Raw genomic sequence first — 18,812 nt, 5'->3', positions numbered from 1 at the left:
TTTTTTAAAGTTTGTGGTATCCAACATAAAAGAGTTTCGAATTATTCTCCACAATCCAATGGCCAAGTGGAGCGCTTTAACAGGGTAATTAAGGAGTCTTGCCAATCAGCCTTGCGGAGTGGTTTGAAATGGAAAAAGGCTTTACAGGCTACTTTGTTCACTTATCGCATGTCTCCCAACTCTGTTACTGGCTTATCTCCTTTTGAGATGTTACGCTGTAAGAAGCCAGGCACAAAAATTTTTCCTTGGTGGTTGAAGGCGAGGGACTCTGAGTATCTGGAGTTAGATATGAAGAATGTTAGAGATCGTGTTGGTAAACACCAAGAAAAAATGTTAAAGAGATCCCCTCAGAAGTCTGTCTCCTCTAAAATATCTGTTGGTGACTTTGTGAGGGTGAAGTTTGGTGGTATTATTCCTAAAGGTGTTTCCAGGTGGTCTTCTCCAGTTAAAGTCACTGAGGTCTTCAGTAAGGCTGTTAGAGTGGAGGGTGGCAAAATTTGGAATTTTAGACGCATCTCAATTTGCAGATCCAATGTTTTGGAAAATAAGAATGTTTGTTTGGATGTGAAATCTCATGAAAGTCTGTCACTTCCTGATGCTGATTCGGGCTTTCCCGGTTCGCATGAGGTTTTTGACAATTTGGGTTCATCTCATGTGTTTGTTCCCCAAACTTGTACTAATAATTCTTCTTTACAGTTTGCTTCTTCTAATGTTCATGATGTTGTTTCCAACGAAAATACTCAAGATTGTAATCTAGAACCTGTTTGTGTACGCAGTAGTTCTCGTGTGAAACATATTCCTGCAAAATTTAGAGACTATGTATGTTCTTAAGTGTTTTTTTTTCTAGGGTTTAATTGTTTTTTTTTTCTTTTCAGTTGTTTTTTTTTTGTTTTCTATAGGGGGAAGGTGTGTTGTATTCCTATATGATGTCACCTGTAGAATTATTGCATGTCATGTAGAATGCATGAGTGTCAGGGATAATTACAGTTGGATCTGATCTGGTGAAACTACTGCCTGCCTCCTGTGGATGTTTAAGTTGTCTTCCTTCTGCATTAAATCTACTTGGTGCAACTCCACGTGTGGACTCTTCTCTACACCCGCATTAAACTGGAGGAAGTTATCCCTCATCCAGCGATGGCCGTCATGCCCTCCGCAAATGTAGACTGGACATTGGGATTGTTTTTATCAAAGGAAGTAGGAGCTGAGTATCATCAGCATGAGAGATTGGAAAGAATCCTAAATTCCTTAGTAATCCCGCTAAGGGAGTAACATATTTGTTAAATAAGGTGGGGCTTAGATAGGAGCCCTAAGGTACTCACTGTGCCATTATGTCTAAAGCCAGAAAAAGAGGGTATAGATGTATTTTTTCTAAAAAAGGTTTCTATGGATAATATAAAGACTAGAGCAAGGGTAAATACCGTAACTGCGTGCCATTAATTATTATAGAAGTGGAGGGAGCTGCATATAGTATATAGTATACAATTATAATTGAGGATATGAGAGGAAAAACGTGCCGTTTCAATGCAACAAACATAAAATCCCAATTGATACAATCAAAAGCTTTTTCCGCATTGAAATTTATAGCTACTATGGGAGTAGCAAGCTTAGAGGCCATATGTATGATATTAAGGAAAGTTGTAAAATTATCAGAAATGTGCCTTCCCCTCACCAACAGCAACTGTTTATTACCAATTAAGTTTGGCATGAAGTGATTAAGAATATAAAGTAAGTACTTTTGCAAAAATCTTTCAATCTGTGTTTGTTAGAGAAACAGGCCTATAATTGCCACATATGGATAAGTCCTTGCATTTTTGGGGAGTTAGCATATCATAGCTTCAGTAAGGGTGCCTACTGCTTGGCTTTCGGCTAAAAAAACTTAAGAAGTAATAATTTGGGAATTAAAAGTTGCCAAATAGTTGATTAAATTTCAATTGAAAATATTGTGGAGGTTGCCTTTTTGATCTCCGTTTTGGAAATTGTGGTATACAAAAGGGAAAGATCTACTTTTTGATGAGGTGGTTCAGCTATAGAATGAAAGAAACCATCTATATCTTTCTTAGTGGGAAAAGTCTCTGGGGCATATCATTTGGTGTAGTATTCTGAAAAACACTCCAATATTTTAGAATCATTAGTGTGTCCAGCCCCATGTTTGTCAGTGATGACAGTTATCCTGGATTTCTGCTTCTTTACAGTAGCTTCCATAGTATTCTGCATTAATTTTGAGAAGGGTACTAAATACACTGTCCCAGGACTGTTTATAATATTGTTATTTAGCCTGAATTAATCTGGATAAATTATGTGGCGCGTTGGAGAAATAATATTCATGTTCAAGGGTTTTAATCTGCTTATTCAGATTTGAGGATTTTTTCAAGGCTTGTTTCTCCTTAATTGCGACATAGTCTATGATCATTCATGAGTCTGAAGATTCATTAGTAGAAAAGAATTAATTAGCAAAAGTTGTAAATTGGTCAATAAATAACTGATCTTGGAACAGGACACTATTTGGAGCCTTATTACGAGTTTGGCGTCTGACTGTCATAGGACCGCTTCCGCCCCCGCCAGCAGCCCACGGCGCTGGCGGTCTAAAGTCCACCATATTATGAGTTGACCACAGGGCTGGCAGAGTGGAAGCGGGGATCTTGCAGCAGAGATGAGTAGATCAAAGGCTTTCCCCCCAAAATATGCCTATCAGGAGTGGATTATACATGTTTCTGAGAAGGAAAAGTGTGGGAGCAGAATATGCATAGGGTAATTGCATTCATACTGTTAGTCCACCCTGTACATGCCCTTCCCAGATAAACAATAGTGGACAGCCAGTCTCCATTTTCTCCAAGAGACCTTGATGAAGCTTTGAATTAAAGGAACCAATCTGGCAGTGGCAATTGGGTGCAGCATTTAAAGCTGTCAGAGAGGTAAGCATTACACCACATCAAGTTGCCATTTTTAAAAAGCTCATGATGGTACTGCAGGTGGATTGGGATAACAGGTGGGAGAAGTGCTACGTAATCTCTGAATTGGCCATACTTTACCAGTTTTTGGAATTTTCCATCCCAAGTAAAAACCCCTCCAAAAACGAGACACTTTTAAAACCATTTATGGACCTGGGTAAACTACATCGGAAGACTCTTGATTTCGTCTGAATGAAAGGACCAAAGGACTCTTGACTCAAGGATTCAGATTTTAACTGGCACTCAAGCACTAGGATTAATCTCTAGAGGCTGTGGCACTGTCTTCTACACTCCCTCTGGGGACAGAAGAGGGGCAGAATTGTTGGGGCCCCTCAAGTAGAAGATTCCTCTTTAACTTCTGTGGACTTTTCTTGTTTGGGGCATCTCCTAAAGGGGTACCCATCCAAGAGTTCAGGAGGAAGTGGATGCTGAGAAAAGTAGATTGAGAGGGTAATCTGCCTTGAGTGCTTGTGATGCTGCTAAGAAAGACCCCAGAGTAATGAGAAGTACCAGAAGCACACAAACGAGCAGGTTCTGGGTCCTGCATAGCAACTGCTGCTGGTGTGAGACAGCTATGTGCTGTAGATACAGAAGAGGCCTCTAGCATTCCAAGTGTCCTAAACTGAGCCCACTACCAGGAGCAAAAGGCTTCAACCCCTATGCAAATTGGATCAACGCAGCCAAAGAAAACAGATTATTTTGCTTTCCCCTATGGAGTTAGCTACAGAAGAGGACCCCATGCCTCTGAGCTGGCAAAAATTAGTCCACATTTTGCAGACATAATCTAGCCCCCCAAATAGCCCCCCAAAGAAAGCCAGCACCTTGAGGTAATTGCTGCTGGGGAGGCATGGGTGGTACTCATCTTTCCAGGTTTATGCTACACGGAGAGGATCAGTGCTCTGGTGAGAAAACTGCTCGGGGGGGTTGTGTTGTTCACACTCTTTACAGTACTTCATCCACCTTTGAAAGCCAGTGACCTCATGAAATGGGGTGGCAGAGTGGGCTAAAGAACAGTGATGGATTAAACCAAGATCTTTTGACTGGGGGTGAATGTTTGATTGATTCAGATGCTCCGTCCATCACCACCCCCTTTTGTACCGCTCATGAAATGTGGAGCACCACAGCTCTCTGACTCTAAAAGTCACCAGGGAGGGCCAGAGCTCCGGAAGCATTAATGGATGTCTCGCCTATTCCCTGTGCTCATGTCTGGGGGGAGCAAGAAGCAGCCAGAACCACAGTCCATACCTCAGCTGACCTCAGGTGGGAGACGGAGCATCAACAGCCACTCCTATCTCTGCTCACCAAGTTACGTCGACCAGGTGTGAGGCTATAGTGGAACCATAATGGCTTTTTGACTCCCAATATACCCGTTGTGGGTGTCCGGCTTGGTAAAAGGCCACCTGAGATGAAAAAGGAAAGAGCCAAACATAAGAGTGCTTCGCCTAAAAAATACAAAGCTCGCAGCTGCATCAAATAGAGGTATGAAATTAGGATCACCCAAAAGACCTAAGAGACTTTTCAAAAATTTGCATTGTTTTAAAAGTGATGGCCAATGAAGAGCCGGGACATGACCAATTATGTAAATTGGCTCAGGTCTTGAAATGGCAAATGCTTGAATAAAGCCCCTCCCATTTCAATTCTAGGTTGCCATCTTACATGTCTCAGACAGAGTTATTCATGACATTTTGCTTGTATTTAAGCATTTTGAGAACCGGGAACTTTAGTATTATGTGAATAGGGTGCGCCCAGTTTGATCTTAGCTTCTGGGACTACTTGGTAAAAAGTATAAAGATTAAAAAAAGCTCATAAACCGCATGGTATTAAACACAGAAATCTTTATTGACATTAAAAGTGAAACTCTACACATATTGTGGAATGTCATTGGTCAGTGATATCATCCTTAAATTTGGCATTCTGTTTTGATCTTATTATTATATTTTAAGTATTACTGTAGGACACTGACAAAGTCAGTAAGCTTGATGTCAATTGATTGCAGGGTGGTATTGTATTAGGGTTCAGGGCTTGCTTGTGCAAATACTGTTAAAAGTGTCTCCAGCATAGAGGGTCAGGGCTCATTTAGAGGGTCACCTGACAGTGGGACCTGTCTTTAGAGACACACATTTTGGTTGTGGAGCCCTTTAGATCATCTCACCATTGGCATTTCCAGCTGTCATTCTGAATATATTTGTAAATATGTGAATAGTAAATAATACGGTGCGCATTTCTTTTCCTTTCCTTTTTTATAAAAAAGCGCTGACTTGACAACAATTATGTGTGGTTTGCTGTCTTTCTTGGTGATGAGCCTCTAGCCAATCAAAACTCAAATGAATAAGCTTTGCAGAGCTCTCCCTTGCTGTACTGAGAGTCAAGTGTTAGTTGTAAAGGTATCCACACTACAGGGGCATCACGACACCAGATGTGAAAGACCCAAACTGTTACAATTGGGACCCACTAACACCTGCCTGCCATGGGACCATGTGACCCAAATTCTTGGCATGACCAAATGTGTCACTTTGTGTGACTTTGCCTCCCTTTGTGATGGTGCAAACCCTTAGTAAATCCTAACCCTACTTTTGAAATAAAATAATGAACACTTGAAGACGACAAACCCTGTTTTTGGGATGCAACCTGGGAAAACAGGCATGTTGTCCACAAGTTGACCATAATTTCAAAAACGACATGGCAGCAAATTGAACAGGTACAAACCACTTCTTGATTGGTTGACAGGAATTTTCTTTCTGGGTTTTAGAGGGTATGCTGTCTAAGGAAATGAAGAAACAAGTTGAGCAAATGATTTGCAATGAAAAATAAAAGGGGAGATTTAAACTGTCTGAACGTTCAGTAGTTGTGAGGCAGATTCAATCAGTCTTTAAGGATGGAGCAGAAATATATCTCTGCTACATGTACTCTGAATACCTATTAGGACACAGCAAAAATACGTGTTTCCACATTCAAATGTGAAAAATAGGGCTTAGCTTGAGCAAACTCTCTTTTTTGAATATGTAATTTGCAATACTTGTACCAAAATATGTTAGCTTTACTTTTAACAAAAAAACTTCCTTTCTACAATACTTGTTCCGCTCTTAAATCTATGCCAGAGTTTCGGAAGTCTGCTTTATCAGTAATGCAGAGAGTGGCCCTCATCAAGGGGAAAATTCTCCCTCGCCTTCTTCGTGAATTAAAATTGGTTCCAAAGCATTTGTTAGATAACTAAATTCCATCCTTCTCAGGTTTGGTCTGGAAGGAGTACGTAAGAAGTATCATCTTTCTCTTAAAGGTTTAAGATTGGTAGTTTCCATGAGTTCACCCCAGACACCCATTGCTCTATACTAAACCTCAGTATGTCCTGACCGACACTCCACCTTACCTAGGCTTTGGCTTACCCAGCACTCTCTATGGACCTAAACATTGGGTCTATTCCTGCAAGCCTTACCCGTCCCCCACTTGCTCCCAAGCTAGCCTTTCCAAAGCAAAGCCTGGGGAACACCATGCTGTCATTACTGAAGAGAAAGTGGCATTATTTTAAAGGCTCAGTGCTGGGAAACCAAAAATATCTCTCACCAGCCAATGAGCTAATAGGATCATACCCCAGACTGGAAGGGTTGGCCTGCTCTTCGCTTTTGTCCATGTCTGTGTAAATACCGTAAGCTACAGGGAGTGGGGGAGAATGCATCTGGGCACATGCAGAAAGTTGATAGTAGCTTCATTTTCCCTACACACATGACCAAATTAGGTCAGACCATGAGATTGAGATCTGTGCAATGAGAGATGTCACCACAAGGAAAGCACACATTTAGGCCAGGCAGATGATGATAGTAGTCTTTCTTTTCCTTCCTAAAATGGCAAGAGAGCTTCAGGAGAGACTTCAGTTGGGATGTACAAAAAAGACTTCTGCACATAGACGGTAGAAACTAACACTGCTTACATTTTGGCTATCAAAAGATAGTCTGAAGACTAGAGTACCTACCGGCTATGCGATAAATGATACAGACTGATTGTACTTGTTCATGAGAAAATACTGCACATCCCCTCCACAAAGTAGTGTTTGGTGTTTCAGAGTTTGAATGATATTATTAGGATATCCACAGCATAGTTGTCATGTGGGCAGTAGAGAACAGATCATATGAAGCCCACTTTTTGGAAAGCGAGAATTGTATCTACTCATTGGGGCCAGATGAACTCATCATATGTCTTAAGTTAGCTATAACGGCCTTTTAGTAATGCAAGAGGTATCAAAATAGGGGAGGAACAATAGCGGCTTAAGCATCAAAGATTCCTTTCTGGAGTCCACAATGATTTGAAGAGGTGGATGAGACAGTCGCTGATTCAGTGTGGTCAGATGCTTCAAATGCTGAGGTGGATGACAGACATGATTGAGGAGCACTACAGACATATGGCGACCTAACTGTGGACTATGATATCCTAGGTGGCCAATTTGTGATGTACGATCCCCTCACACATGTGTGCCTTGACTGACCTGGGCTGGGCATCTGGAACTCTAGAATGGGAGACCCAGAAATTAACAAAATTATAAATGTTTGGAGAGGAGATTAGTATTGACACTGTGGTGCTAAATTATTTCGAAGTCCTGGGATATCACTTAATTGGCCCTTGGATAAAGGGAGACTACTAGTACAAGAAACGTTGGGGAAGATGACACGTTATGCACTATTTCTAGAAACGTTTTAAAATCATACAGTTTAATTACCTCCATCAGACTTATATAAGTATGTTATGTTATGTTATGTTATTTATGGGTCTTATATAGCACAACGGCTACTCCAAAGGAGTGTCCCAGCGCTATAAGTACTGACTGCTAATGTAGTATTGTTGTTTCTAACTTAAGACCTGTTGCATTCAGTAAAAGCTATATGCACACAGCACATTGTATGTCATTGTTCTGCATTCTGGCCAATTTGGGAGGACATGAAAGCTGATTTTTGACCATTTTCAAAGTGAGCATAATCAATTCAGCACAATATTGGTTTCTTGGCCTATTCAGCCACTCCAGGTAAGGGAAACAGGAGTGTAGGGGGCATATTATCAAGAAACTGAGTTAAAATTATCGCCGCTTTATCAGCAGAAAATTGCCGCTAAAGCGGCGATAATGGACCTGATAATATGCTCTTGAGAGTTCCAATAGAAGCCCATGTTTTGGTGTCAACATGGGCTTCTATTGGAATTCTCAAGGGCATATTATCAAGCTCATTACCGCCACTTTTAGCGGCAATATTTGTAGCTCCATGCTTGATAATATGCCCCCAGGTTCGCAGACTTGATCTAACTGCTGACCAAAAGCAGAGTGGCCATGTGAATCCACATTAGTCTGTCTATTCCAGACAGTTTTAGTGGTTGAGACCTGACAACTTATTGGGAGGATCTCTGGCTGGCACACCAATTATATACATCCCAGAATACACTTCCTGGTGTGCATACTTACACTGCCACTGAATGCATCCACGCATCTGGGATAGAGACACACTTTTTCCGTAAGCAGGTATTACCTGGAAAGTAAATCAGTTTGGTCATTTAAATCCTAATTACATAAGATGATGCTGGTCACTGTTAGTCGCGTGTTCTTAGGCAGCAAAACGTACAATTGGCAGAATTAACATGAAAAGTAAATGCAATAATGTGTGCTGTAACCTTTGCGAAATTGTATGGAAAATTGTGAAACTTTGTGAAGGATGCAAAATGTTATGCTTTTCCATTTCTTCAAGATGAATGGGCCTTTTGCAAAAGTTTGCCTTACAAAAGAAAAACTTGCAGATACAATGTCAGCATAAATTTGCAGCAGTAAAAACATTACAAAGTGAACATTATCTCACTGTACATGAAGTCTTTGCATGGGTGAAGTCAAAGTAAAATCCCAGATTTTGTACACTTCGAGAAGATTTGCAAAAAAATAAATCCGAAATACAAATTATCTGGAATATAATGTGATTAAAGGCAAATTGTGGGACATATTCAGCAGTATTAGTCAAATGGAACTATTTGACATTTTAAAGCACATTCGTACACAAGCGACGACAAGGCCATAACTAAACGCTCAGGTAACTGTGCACTTTCAGCATATCCTATTCAAAATGGTATTCTCCAAAATATTACGATTTTGCCGTGCAAGGAAGTACAGGAAGGTTATTTTATTAAATTGATTTCAAGGTTTCGCTAAGTAAAACAAATCACATGAAGCATATGCACAATTGCACCCTGAAGACAGCAAAATAATTTACCTCTTGTAATAATAGATGCTTCACATTCACTTTGCACATCCCAATTGTGTTTTAAAAAACATGTTTTCAGTTTTGGTTTTACCCTGTTTTCGGAACATAGACCATATTGTTTATGGCTGTCTCAATAAGAGGATGTTAGTATTCAGTAGAAGGAGAAGACCCCCGCGTGCAACAACTTGTCTGATGTGTGAGGTCGAGACGATCCTTTTTCACGCTTTTTTGCAGAAAAACATTGGTCGTTCGTGGTAAATAGCTTGTCTCGATATTTAAATCTTTTTATTCATCATGTATGCATCATTTGTCATGCATTGATGCATGAACCCTTTGTAATTGAACAGACGATCCTATAATGTATTCCTCTGTAGTTGGTTACATTTGGTCTGCATGGCTTATCTCGAAAAGGGGCTAAAGGAAATGCCACCGACTGAGGCCACTACATAACTTTATGCAGGATGAACATTACCACTGAAAGTCTCTTTTAATTGGTTAATAGGCGTTTGTCATGTATTTTAGAAATGTGTTGAACTGCTTTATGTGGCATGTGGATTGATTGCTGAAATTCTGCGATTTTTATTCCCCAATGTGTATACTAATTAGATTAAATGTTCATTGTTATGGCTTACCTTGAAAAGAAATATGTTATAATACTAAGAGATCACATGTAAGAATGAGAGGCAACATGTTTGGGATCCCTCTCAACTCACCAGTACCCTCTTGAGTGTTGATTTGAGGACAATGTGATTTATTCACGAGTTTATGTTAATAACGAAACTAAATATTTTAATGACAACAAAGGAATAATTCTGTCCATCCTGTGATATATCTTTAAGGTTTCCTTTCAAAGATGACATCAATCTAATCAATGTATTAGGTATATTAATGCTGTATTTGATCAGTTATAAATAGTTAGTCTAAATGTATTATGGGTCATGTTTGGTAGGAGCCCTAAGGACCCTATTCATAAAGAAAAATGTAAATGTACTGTCAAAGATTTACATCTCAGTGAGAACACACTTTATGTCTTTTTCTTATTTGTCTCCATTCCTAACAGTACACATGGTCAGGAACAGGTTTCCAGGTGTACTACGGGGAGTGTCATGTGGAATTTTTCAAGGTCTCCAGTTCCCCTTACCGCCACCCAATATGGGGATAATCCGTTCCAGGTCCCATCTTAGAAGCATAGTCATTCCTGACCACTTGCAGGTAGGGTTGTGTTGGAAGGTGATTTGTTATTAGGTGAACGTAGGTACCTACGACTAATAACAGCACCACAGTCACAAATAAGGTTCAGTAAAGTCTCAATAAATTAGTCCTAGCTCAACCCTTGATAGCTTAGCTCACGAGCAGTCAGGCTTAACTTAAGAAACAGATGTGTAAAGCATTTAAAACACCAATAGAAAAAAAATAAGTAAGATTCAACACACAATAAAAATCCAACACCAATTTATAGAAATAGGAAATATTTATATGATTAAAATTAAACCAAAACTAAAAAAATCCAATGTAAGGAACCATAGATATGAATTTTTAAAGATTAAATGTAAAAATGTGCTTTCTAAATCTTAAAAGTATAAAATGCCAGGTAGGGACATCTGGTCGCGCTTGACTGTGACCAAGTCAAAGTTTCAGGCCAACCACAATGGAGCATGGGTTGGCTATGATGGCGTGGTTTTGGCCGGACAAACGTGTACCTTAGTACATTGTCACTTTTTTGGTTCTTTTTCTGTTGACGTCGAGCGGGTCACCTCGGCAGGCCAGGTTCTGGTTCCATGACGGCAGCATGCTTCAGCACAAGGCATCGGTGAAATCCTGGAGGTCTTTGTTCTCTGCATCGACTGTGAAGAGCTCTGGAGCTTCATCTAGATGAACGTAAATTTCAGGCCCTGTCACTGGTAAAGCAAGGCAAAGTCCTCTTTTGTGAAACCAAGAGGGTGCAGCAGATGCAGTCCTTATGAGTGCAGGCCTTCTTGGTGCAGACCAGGGGTTTAGCAGGGCAGACCTTCTTCTTCTTGTTTCCAGGCAGAGATCTGAGTTGCTGGGCAACTCCCCCATATTTTTCAGGCTTCTGGGCTAGCAAGAAGGGGGTACCTCAAACCAATGGGGTGCAGGGTGCCACACTCTGTGATGACCACTACCCCTGAAATGTGGCGTTTTCTTGTCCCAGAAAGCTCTGTTCCACAAAAACAAAATAGAGACATTCTCTACTGGGGCTTCAGGTCTGGCTAAGCCCACCCACAGTTAGGGCTAACTTTCACCAACACTCCTCTTCGAGTTCCTCTCCTAATTCAATTACAGGGGCTCCCATCCGGCTAGGGATTATGACAGTGGGGGTGGGCCTGGTTCCTCTACTCACTTTCTTTCTCCCCTTGGAGACCAGTTTGGCTACCCAGCCCCATTCCGGTCCTGGCATCTGTAGGCAGCAGATCTCCTCTACCCAGATGTCTTCTTTGTCTCAGCCCAGGCCACTTCACACTTCATTAAGGCAGGTTGGCTCAGCCTGCCAAAGACTATCCAATCAGAAAGGCTGCTATAGAGCTTAGTGCTATAACTTCTTTCCTAGAATAGGTATAATGAATCCAACCTTGTCAAGATGTTGGATCTATTGGAACTATTAATTTTACACTTTGAATTATTATCTTGGCTCACTCCTGTCAAAAGATAGACTTTATTCATGTTAAATAAAGCCTTCTCATGTTAGCCTATGGAGCTAATGTGCTACAATGATGAAAATGAAATTGGTGTTTTTTCCCTCACCAGGGCATATCAAACATCTTTTTATAATGCCCCTGCCTATCTTAACCCCTTGCCGGTGCCGCGAATGTTTGCACTGTGCAGGTTATTTACATAGTGGGCGGGATTCAGATGGCCCCCGGCCGTCGTCAGCACACGCCCACTGTGACGCATGACGGCCAGGGTCGTCATGAGCATGCAAGGGATCAACATGACACCCTTCCTTTGGGGCATCTAGGGCAGATCTAAGGGGTGACTTATTTGTAAAACTAAGGTAGTTTAAGACTTCAGAAGTACCTTTAGTTCCAAAGTCGAATTTGGACATGGTTTTAGTATAAAAGCAGCCTGGAAAACATGACTACCTTTTGAAAGTGACAGCAGGCACCATAGCAGTGCACACATGAGTGTGTTGAATCTACTGGGCCTCCAAACCTACAGGTCCTACCATATAATAGGAACTTACAGGAAGTTTGGCAGTACCAATTGTAATTAGACCTAATTACCATATACATTTTAAACAGAGCACTGGCCCTGCACTTGGTTAACGGAGCTCAGGGCAAAATCACAGTCAGTAACCACCATTATCAGTCAAAAAATGGGGGTGATCAGAGCAAAAAGGATGACTCACAGGTTGAGATTATATCAGAATTTTTTTAACACAAGCATGCATGTGAGCATTTCCAAACCTTAAAGGTACACCGTAACTTGGAAGCCTACTTCTCACCCCCTGAGGGGGCATTTTAACTCGACTTTTTTCTGCAGTCCTGTTGGTGCTTTCTGCAGTAGTAAATGCCCTTGGGCCTGCTTGGCATCCCTTTATAAAATCCCAGCAGCTGAAAATACCTTAGTTCATAGGCATCTAGGCTTGCACAGCATATGTGACTCAACTTGTACGTATTTGTTTGGTGCAAACCTAGCTGGGTAGTAGGGAACACTCTATATTACGGATGAGTAAGGAGACGATACAAGATCAAATACATCAAGGGGGAATTTACATCTTTTTAGAAATACACAATAGCATTTCATATATTTACAATTAAATTAACCTTCACATTTTTTACGTTCTCGATGCAGGATGTTGCATTGTTGTAAATACGGTGCATCCCTGCGTTATGAAACTGGCGGAGCGTGGCGTTAGTTTCCTTGTAAATATACCCTACAGTGTCCCTATGATATTTTGCGTTTTGGCTTTACATTATCAAAAAGTTAAAAAATGTGTTCAGTGCACCTTTTACAAGATTGAAAAACTGCTGATGCAAAGTGTTCTTTTTTTAAAAAAAAATATGGATGGTATTATGCGAATTACTTTGTGTAAATTAAATCATAAAACTATCTATAGGTTATCATGCTAGTTAGACTAATTAAAAATCTTTAACTTTACCCACTTTACTAAAGCGATGGAGGGTTTTCAATTGTTAATCATGTATGACGGTTAATAGATAGACATCAAAAAATACGAAAATACAAAAAATGGATTATATTTTGAAAAAAAGTGTCACTTGGCACCATGGAAGGCAATCTGACTATTTTGCCAAAATAGTGTAAAGGTGCCTTTTAATTACACGCATCCATCTTCCTCGCTCCTACCTGACAGAGTCCTTTCATCGTGTTGTCTTTGTGTCACAAGAATTGCCAGTGCTCAAGCATAGATATACCTCTGGCCATTCTGGTGAAAGCAGGGCCTGCAGATGGCTCATTTAGTTTCCAGCTGGCAACTGAATTGTCTGTTGATGAAATTGTGAACATGGATATGCATTCAAACAGGAACATTTGATTACAGTCTTCTGGTCGTTAAGGCTAAAAATGTAGACGCGAGGCAGAGGGAAAGGACCAGGTAATATGCTTGACTAGAGAACTATAAAAGCATAATGCCATAATGAACCCACTCTCTCCTTTCAAGACCGATTTTCCTTTTCTGTCCGATGATCTTCCCTGCTGAACCACATCTCACCAGAAGCTAATAACATGCTGCAGAAAAGGTGCGCCGACACATTGCACACAAATTGCTGTAAGTGTCTGCGCTCTTAGCTTTGCAGTGTTGCATCAACGCCCCTTCGCATCAGACACATCAGCGCAAATGGATATTGTCAGACACTTACCATGTGGGCTGAAGGCCCATGGAAATGAGGAACTGAGCAGGAAAATGTACGAAAATAATGTCATGAAAGCTGCTTGTGAATACTTTAAAGGGTGGTACACGTTAGACTGTCGCTTGTGGGGTTTTTGTCTTATTGAAACCTGCCATTGGCAGTTTTGAAAGGAATCAGACACTTTCTTAGATACATCAGTTGCTTTGTTTGCTATTGTTTACGTGGCTTCATATGACAATGACGCATCTGGTAAATCCACCAGTCCGCTGCGAGTGTGTGTGGGGGGGTGCGGGGGGAGGGGAGGGGGAGGGAGGGGGGGGGGGGCTGGATGTGGCAGTGTCGGGGAATAAAAGGGGGAGGCGCCGGAATCCTCATCAGGACGAGCCATAAATTACTCTGAGGCAGTAGCACACTATTTTCCACTTCATACTGTGTTGCTGTGGAGACATAATGCTCCTCTGACGAGTTTCTCTTCAGACTGGTGTATAAAACATCATGCTTTTTACTCCGATATATGTAGAAATAGCTGCTTTAAAACGAAAAGTATGAATATTTTTTTATCACAATAAATTATTTTACCAGCCCTCAAAAGATCACTCTGGGTCGGATCAGATTCTCCCTCTTCCGGATAAACGCACGCGGTATATATTGATACATTTATATTTCACATTTTAATATTTTTCTATTGTATTATGTACAATTTTGGTGGTATTTTCTGTATTGTCTTCACTTTCTGGATACAGCCCACCTAGGCCAAAACTGCCCTGTGTTCCCAGTGCGAAGCGTCTTAGTTTGGGTGTGACTGTTATAACTGGATTAGGACTAAGACAGATTTGTATATGGCTGGTCTCTTTCTAAAGTGGCACAATAAAGCAAGGATTGGAATGGGGCACCCAGTGATTACCATTACATATACTATCAAAGAAAAGTGATATACAGTGAAACCATATCTATATTATGTAAAATGCTATTATTGCGGCACACGATTAATTTAATGACATTCTTACAGTGCAAACTTTGCACCCTGCACCTACCACGCAGAAAGGATCCTCAAAACTATATTTAACCCACTTCAGCTATTAAAGAAGTCAGAAAGTCCCATATCCCCGTGAATTATTATGTGTTAAAGATATCCAAGCTCCAAATTATTTACACAATGAAAATAAGAATGCTACACAACTGCAGGTTACTCCCATTCACCTAACTCAGAAAAACTAATATTGCTGTTAACACAAGCGCAGTCTATAAGCTGAATGAGAACAGTCCCAGCAAAGAGAGATGATGAGGAATGTCAAGCACACGGCTGCCAATCTTTCATCCTTTTGGTTACCGAGGCACTGTGGCTCATGACCAAGTCTGCAGCAACATGACTGTATCATCTTTTCAAATTTCAACACAACTGCCAGCAGTTCATGAATATGTCACACGATAAACATGCACTCTCCCAACCATAAAGAACAAGTGGGACAGTGGTTCTTAACCTTTTCATTTCTGTGAACCCCACTTAATCATTACTGGAACCTTAGGACCTCCACTGACTCAATAGTGGTGTCTGGGGCCCCCACTAAGTCTTTACTAGAAGCTGGGGATCCTGGCTTAAGCATGTTTGATGATTTGATCTTCAATGAGACCAAATCTTCAATATTGCCACTATGGACCAAGATTGTTAATGGCCATCTACTTCTAGATTCGATTGAGGCGACTCATATATACTACAGTTTGTTCGATGCACATGCACCGCTCCCACAAATCTATCTTAGAAAACGAACTAAATTTCTAGCCTCTAATTTAAAATTCCTTCTCATTTACAGAATGTTTTCCAATTTTAAATGTTACATTTTCCTTGTTTATTTAAATATAACTTAATAATCTTCAATATTGCCACTATGGACCAAGATTGTTAATGGCCATCTACTTCTAGATTCGATTGAGGCGACTCATATATACTACAGTTTGTTCGATGCACATGCACCGCTCCCACAAATCTATCTTAGGAAACGAACTAAATTTCTAGCCTCTAATTTAAAATTCCTTCTCATTTACAGAATGTGTTCCAATTTTAAATGTTACATTTTCCTTGTTTATTTAAATATAACTTAATATTCTGTTATTATTATTACATTTTCTAAGCAGTCGCTCACTCCCTGAGTAGGCTATGCTGACCCCCAGGGGGACAAAGGGCAAGAATCATTGCTGTATAACAATGTTGCAATACAAAATAATGCAATGCAATAAATAAGCAGTATGTGAATTACATAAATGTATCACCAATCACAAATATACACTGATGGTTTATTTACTTTTGTGAACCAAGCATAGTCTACCATTACATAAATTATGCATGTGCTGAGAATAAACAATCTCTTTGGAATTGGACCCTCAACAGCAAGTCCATGCAATGGTTGTACAAAACAGAAAACCTGTATCTGACTATAGCAGCTTGGTGTTGAGTTGGACAATGGTCTACAACAAGGAGTAAAGGAATATAAAACCTTTTAACAGTGATGTCCTATTTTCATCCAGCTTTCACTCCAGATTCAAAACAACAGTTGATGGACAGAATGCAGAACAATGTCATACATTCACCCCAGTAAAGAGATCTGGGCCTAAATCCATCCTTTTTTTGCTCACCATACCATTCCAGTTTGAACCCAGCCATATGCAAATCAGTCTTGACCCTGTGCCCCATGGGAACTGTCCAGCCCGAACTGCCAAGCCAGGTCCTCCCTGGACTGGAAACAAGCATCCTAGGACCAGTTTCGGGCTTTCAGCCTGCACCAGCCAGGATAGCTTGATTCCAGTGGCATGGAGAGCATGAGACTCACGTCTGACCATACCCGTCCCACTCGGGGTGACAAATGCAAAACAACAGTTGATGGACAGAATGCAGAACAATGTCATACATTCACCGCAGTACAGAGATATGGGCCTAAATCCCTCGTTATTTTGCTCACCATGCCATTCCAGTTTAAACCCAGCCATATGCAAATCAGTCTTGACCCTGTGCCCAATGGGAACAGTCCAGCTTGAACTGCCAAGCCAGGTCCTCCCTGGACTGGAAAAAAGCATCCTAGGGCCGGTTTCGGGCTTTCAGCCCTCATCAGCCAGGATAGCTTGATTCCAGTGGAATGGAGAGCACGGGACTCATGTCTGAGCATATCCTTCCCACTCGGGGTGACAAATGCGAAACAACAGTTGATGGACAGAATGCATAACAATGTCACACATTCATCCCAGTGTAGAGATCTGTGCCTAAATCCATCGATTTTTTGCTCACCATGCCATTCCAGTTTGAACCCAGCCATATGCAAATCCGTCTTGACCCTGTGCTCCATGGGAACAGTCCAGCCCGAACTGCCAACCCAGGTCCGCCCTGGACTGGAAACAAGCATCCTAGGACTCTTTTCGGGCTTTCAGCTCTCATCAGCCAGGATAGCTTGATTCCAGTGGCATCGAGAGCACGGGATTCACGTCTGAGCATACCCGTCCCACTCCATGAGGTACAGGTTCAGACTGATTTGCATGTCTGAACTGGGGTGGTGGAGTGAGCTAAAGAATGATGATGGATTAAAACCAGATCAGTTGACTGGGGGTGAGTGTTTCATTTGCTCAAACGCTCCGTTCATCATCCCCTTTGGTATCACTTTCCATTCCAGATTGAGCTGAAATGTAGGCCTGAAGAAAACGTAGCCATTGATGGGTCATCTTCAGGGTAAGCTGCAATTTAGACCAAAGCAAGGCTCATCACTTTCAGGTTGCTGAACCACAGTGTCATGATGCAGTCACTGACGAAAGTGAGAAAGTTCTGCGTGGATGTCCAAAGCCTGCGCCCAGGTAGGCCTCGACAGGTTACTGCTCTGCATCAGTCCAGATGAAGAGATCTACATTTGGACTTAGAAACTTTTCTGGCAGTCAGATCTTCTTCAGCTGGGCAAACCAGCAAGCTGAGATAGACCGGTGATTTGACGATGGCTGCAGCTTTGATGACAGTCCCGTCTCTAACCGCTCCCCAGGCAGAAAGTTGGGAAAAATATTCAAAGTCCCAGGCAGAACAGGAGGAGCGCACTTTAACAATAGGTAAGCATCCAGGACTTGGGGGCATCAGTTGGAGGTTATGACGCACTCCAGCAGAGGCCAGTACCAGGTTCTAGGGCAGGTCCAATTGGTATTGGTAAGCTTGGAAGCTTTTTGTGTCCCTGCAGGAAGGCAGTTGACTAACCCTTGCTGTCAATTCTGGAGTTCAGGGTTCAGGCAAGCAGGTCTAGTCTTCTTCTGTTCTTCATGGGTCCAGGAGTGTTCTGAGGAGAAAACAGCAGGGTTCACTTAAATTCTCAGTGCCAGCCTGCAAGTGGAGAGTACGCCTTTGTCCACCCCCTCAACCAGTTCTGGGTAGTTCCTCTAATCCCACTGGGTTTGGTGGCAGCCTGACCAGAGACACAGAGGGGAGGCAGACCTAAGTGTGAGCTTCATCTGCCAGTGACAAGGGAGGCATTCTTTGAAACTCAGGAGGGGTTTGGGCACCACCCACCCACACCACCCTGTCAGGGGAGGAGTGCCCATCTCCACAACCAAAGCCCTTTGTCCACTGTCTGGAAGCAATACACATCTTCCCACATGGGAGCCATCAGGGTTCAGTTGACAGCTGGACACAGGCAGGAAAGCCTTTTAGTTTTTGGTAAGAAAATGACAACATTCTAAAAGTGTAATTTCCAAAATAGTAATAGATAATCGGATCCGACTATTAAGTTGGGTTTTAAATTGATAATAACATTAGTCCTTGAACTATTTTTACCAGCAATTCCCAAACTGAA

This window comes from Lissotriton vulgaris, chromosome 1_1, assembly GCF_964263255.1.
Source record: "Lissotriton vulgaris chromosome 1_1, aLisVul1.2, whole genome shotgun sequence".
Classification (NCBI taxonomy): Eukaryota; Metazoa; Chordata; class Amphibia; order Caudata; family Salamandridae; genus Lissotriton; species Lissotriton vulgaris.
This window is presented reverse-complemented; position numbering follows the sequence as displayed.